Below are 5,531 nucleotides of genomic sequence, written 5' to 3' on the forward strand. Positions count from 1 at the left end.
ATTAAATCTTCATAGATTCAGAAGATACAATAAAGTAATTTTATTAGTAAAAACAATGTGACTCCTAGGAAATGTAAATAAAAATATTTTCCTATATGTATATAAGTTATACGAGCCAAATACAATTATCATTAAAAGAACTATGATGGAACTTAATTTTTAAAGACAATGAACTTGCGAATTCATTTTTATTAAAAAATCCAATTTAATAATATCGTCAATAGGTATACATCAACATGCAACATATCCACGCACTTGGTTTAATTTGATTATTTCGCTAATATTTCGATAAATTCTTATTTTACCTTTTTTAGGTACTACAAACCTACGTGGAAAGATGTAAAAATTAGAGTACGGTATATATTTTTATCTACGGGTATTCCTTATAACAATATAATGTTAAGGTAAGAAGGATGAAAAAGATACGTTACTACAATTTTATTAAAAGTGCAGGATCCTTATGTTACAAAAACTACCACCCAATCATTATCAACTCCTTTATGTTGCATTCCCAAGGGTTGTTCATTTTTTATAAAAACATTCACTATTTCTTTTAATATTCAATTTGTGTGTATAATTAACGCAAGATAACATGCACGAACCACAATATTCGTGCTAAAGTTTTCCTTAAAAAAAACAATATTTATTTAAACAAAAGTACAAAAATACTTTTGTTTTTTATTCTTTTGCTAGCAAAACGGCTAGGTAATGAATTAATATGTGCACAAGTGAATCCTAGTACATATAAGCTTTTGTCTATGTTCAAAAATTAATAAAGAACTGTCTTCGAAACGCTGTACCTAGGTTTTTATTTGCTGCAGATTTACCACAGCCATTTTAATAGGAAGTGAAGTCAACAGAAAAAAGTTACAGGACGAAATTAAACAAAAAAAAATAGTAAACATTAGCAAAACATGTTACAGTTACAAACTTTGAAACGGTATATTTCGGTTACTATTAATCGCCCTTTTGTCTAATTTAAATTTAATAACGAAAATAGAAAAGGTCAGTAGGCACAGTTAGAAAAAAAATGTTGAAGTCTATCAAGACATATCCGAGTAATTTTCCCTATTCTCATTGTGAGTTAATATTAAGTTGCTCTAAGGTCATTTTGTTAACAAATAATTTTGTTTGTTTAGTAGAAAAACATTTTAATTGCGGTTAAATCGAACAATGGGTACATATAAATATTTTAAACAATATTTCGTTTACACAAAACTACGAAAATTTTAAAGTGAAAATGATAAAACATCCAGTGGTGCAGTTAATCTACGAAGGATCACAGGAAAGGGAACGAAAATATACAACGCCACGACAGAAAAACAGTCTGGAAGCCGGCAGACGGGCGCCACGCCAGCATCGACCCTTAGTTCCTAACTAACCCCGAATATATACGGATCTTCCATTACATAAAAATGTATTCACATATAAATACACTACGATTCTAAGACGCTTTTTTCATTTTGGCGTATTGATCGCTCATATACACACTATAGTGCTTTTTTATGACAACAGTTTTTTAGAAATCTTTATATAGAAAAATAGGTACTTATAATTCTGTCAAGAGGCTTAAACTTTAAAATTTATCTTCATATTTACTTGATGGAACTTAAAGTCATATGCATGGATATATTTACAGTTTTACATTCTACATAACTAAACCCCCATTCGGGATAAAGCAATACTTCAACTATGGCGGATACAATTAAAAAGGAATGAATACCACATTACAAATTGATGTTATGAAAGCAATATCTTCAGAATCGGTTGAATTACGAATAAAGAACTCATTATTGTAATGTTAACCTGGAGACCTTAAAATTGAAAGCTCAGGCTTTGACAAAATTATTTTCCCAACATCTAAAACAAAGGTTTCAAACACGGTTTCTGACAACATATTGATTTCAAAAAAGAACAATTTTGACATAGGTAAATATTTTATGTAAACGAAAATTGTAACTCCCTATAATGCTTGCTTCAAATGAAAAAAATAATCGAGTACAGTATCTATTTATATACTAAAATACTAGTTAAATGGTAGGGTTAAAAATTTATAACTAAATTATGCGTTAATACGTTCATTAACATACACCTACAGCAGAATTAATAATATCTATTATCAAGAAGATACTAAATTATTGTCACTAAAAAAAAATAATAAAAAAGGGACTCATCCAAATTACCACTGGAAATTGATTATTACGGACACGTATTTCGCCCACTTCTTAGTTTATAATCCACATTAGTACCTTAGTGTGGGCATTATTAATGCAAGTCTCTCACATTAGGAAGTGTTCGCAATAATCAATATACAGTGGTAGTTTGGGTATCTCATTTTTTTTAATTAGTCCTTTACCAGTCTCCAATTTCTACTTTAAGTCATTATTTTATGCAATAGAAATAACAAAATATAAATTCAAAATAATGAAAACTATTTGTTACTTACATTGTTGCTTTGGCATCATTTTAATCGATTGTTAAATAAAAAACATTAACGGATATTTTGTTATTTGTTTACCGAATTTCTGCAACTGCACACTTACAATCAAAACCCCAAAATGAAAAGCCTAGAAGAACGTTATCACAGGACTTGGTCAAAAACGCCATCTGAAGCAAAAGTGAATCTCATCTTCAATACTATTGGGTTCCAAGTTGGTGGGGAGGGATTTTCTGGGTGGAGCTATAATGTTTTTCCGATAGGATTTGCAATAAAACGGCGCCCAAGTGTCGCGACAGTTGAATGTTTTTCAAAATGCGAACATTAAATCTTCATAGATTCAGAAGATACAATAAAGTAATTTTATTAGTAAAAACAATGTGACTCCTAGGAAATGTAAATAAAAATATTTTCCTATATGTATATAAGTTATACGAGCCAAATACAATTATCATTAAAAGAACTATGATGGAACTTAATTTTTAAAGACAATGAACTTGCGAATTCATTTTTATTAAAAAATCCAATTTAATAATATCGTCAATAGGTATACATCAACATGCAACATATCCACGCACTTGGTTTAATTTGATTATTTCGCTAATATTTCGATAAATTCTTATTTTACCTTTTTTAGGTACTACAAACCTACGTGGAAAGATGTAAAAATTAGAGTACGGTATATATTTTTATCTACGGGTATTCCTTATAACAATATAATGTTAAGGTAAGAAGGATGAAAAAGATACGTTACTACAATTTTATTAAAAGTGCAGGATCCTTATGTTACAAAAACTACCACCCAATCATTATCAACTCCTTTATGTTGCATTCCCAAGGGTTGTTCATTTTTTATAAAAACATTCACTATTTCTTTTAATATTCAATTTGTGTGTATAATTAACGCAAGATAACATGCACGAACCACAATATTCGTGCTAAAGTTTTCCTTAAAAAAAACAATATTTATTTAAACAAAAGTACAAAAATACTTTTGTTTTTTATTCTTTTGCTAGCAAAACGGCTAGGTAATGAATTAATATGTGCACAAGTGAATCCTAGTACATATAAGCTTTTGTCTATGTTCAAAAATTAATAAAGAACTGTCTTCGAAACGCTGTACCTAGGTTTTTATTTGCTGCAGATTTACCACAGCCATTTTAATAGGAAGTGAAGTCAACAGAAAAAAGTTACAGGACGAAATTAAACAAAAAAAAATAGTAAACATTAGCAAAACATGTTACAGTTACAAACTTTGAAACGGTATATTTCGGTTACTATTAATCGCCCTTTTGTCTAATTTAAATTTAATAACGAAAATAGAAAAGGTCAGTAGGCACAGTTAGAAAAAAAATGTTGAAGTCTATCAAGACATATCCGAGTAATTTTCCCTATTCTCATTGTGAGTTAATATTAAGTTGCTCTAAGGTCATTTTGTTAACAAATAATTTTGTTTGTTTAGTAGAAAAACATTTTAATTGCGGTTAAATCGAACAATGGGTACATATAAATATTTTAAACAATATTTCGTTTACACAAAACTACGAAAATTTTAAAGTGAAAATGATAAAACATCCAGTGGTGCAGTTAATCTACGAAGGATCACAGGAAAGGGAACGAAAATATACAACGCCACGACAGAAAAACAGTCTGGAAGCCGGCAGACGGGCGCCACGCCAGCATCGACCCTTAGTTCCTAACTAACCCCGAATATATACGGATCTTCCATTACATAAAAATGTATTCACATATAAATACACTACGATTCTAAGACGCTTTTTTCATTTTGGCGTATTGATCGCTCATATACACACTATAGTGCTTTTTTATGACAACAGTTTTTTAGAAATCTTTATATAGAAAAATAGGTACTTATAATTCTGTCAAGAGGCTTAAACTTTAAAATTTATCTTCATATTTACTTGATGGAACTTAAAGTCATATGCATGGATATATTTACAGTTTTACATTCTACATAACTAAACCCCCATTCGGGATAAAGCAATACTTCAACTATGGCGGATACAATTAAAAAGGAATGAATACCACATTACAAATTGATGTTATGAAAGCAATATCTTCAGAATCGGTTGAATTACGAATAAAGAACTCATTATTGTAATGTTAACCTGGAGACCTTAAAATTGAAAGCTCAGGCTTTGACAAAATTATTTTCCCAACATCTAAAACAAAGGTTTCAAACACGGTTTCTGACAACATATTGATTTCAAAAAAGAACAATTTTGACATAGGTAAATATTTTATGTAAACGAAAATTGTAACTCCCTATAATGCTTGCTTCAAATGAAAAAAATAATCGAGTACAGTATCTATTTATATACTAAAATACTAGTTAAATGGTAGGGTTAAAAATTTATAACTAAATTATGCGTTAATACGTTCATTAACATACACCTACAGCAGAATTAATAATATCTATTATCAAGAAGATACTAAATTATTGTCACTAAAAAAAAATAATAAAAAAGGGACTCATCCAAATTACCACTGGAAATTGATTATTACGGACACGTATTTCGCCCACTTCTTAGTTTATAATCCACATTAGTACCTTAGTGTGGGCATTATTAATGCAAGTCTCTCACATTAGGAAGTGTTCGCAATAATCAATATACAGTGGTAGTTTGGGTATCTCATTTTTTTTAATTAGTCCTTTACCAGTCTCCAATTTCTACTTTAAGTCATTCTCAGTAATTAAAATAAATTTTAAATTCTTATCCTTAGCACTAAGCTTATATTTTAATTCATATATAAATAGACAACGTTTCATCATCATTTTTTCCATGACGAAACAATTGTCGTGAACAATAAAATGGTAATTTTTGAAATATTATTTTTTTATTTTCTGAATTATACTAAAATGGATTGCGTTGATAATGTCCACGTATGAAGTGGGCGAAACACGTGTCCATTCAAATAAAATTATTTGTGGTTGTTGCGTCTTAACCAATTGTTAAAACGCTGTATTAAAATACATATTGTAGTTCGACTTAATTTTTATTTTTTGTGCAAGTACAAAGTTTTTTCCTTTTTTTTTTTTACAAGTCAACTGTCCTTATTGGAGTTCAATTTT

At 29.2% G+C, this 5,531-nt stretch overlaps 1 protein-coding gene across 5 annotated transcripts in view; it reads right to left on the reverse strand.

The window, feature by feature from the left end:
- The window catches only part of LOC108739989 (talin-2), a 132,484-nt gene that overhangs the window by 114,087 nt on the left and 12,866 nt on the right, over positions 1 to 5,531 (reverse strand). The window contains exon 1 of one of the 5 annotated variants that reach the window (XM_025975534.1): positions 2,447 to 2,531. The exons of the other annotated variants lie outside the window; for them this stretch is intronic. The gene's annotated coding sequence lies outside the window, so the exon portion shown is untranslated. Of the gene's footprint in view, positions 1 to 2,446; positions 2,532 to 5,531 lie in introns of those variants that run through there. 5 annotated transcript variants of the gene reach the window in all.

Source organism: Agrilus planipennis, unplaced genomic scaffold (assembly GCF_000699045.2).
Source record: "Agrilus planipennis isolate EAB-ADULT unplaced genomic scaffold, Apla_2.0 scaffold244, whole genome shotgun sequence".
In the NCBI taxonomy this organism is placed as follows: domain Eukaryota; kingdom Metazoa; phylum Arthropoda; class Insecta; order Coleoptera; family Buprestidae; genus Agrilus; species Agrilus planipennis.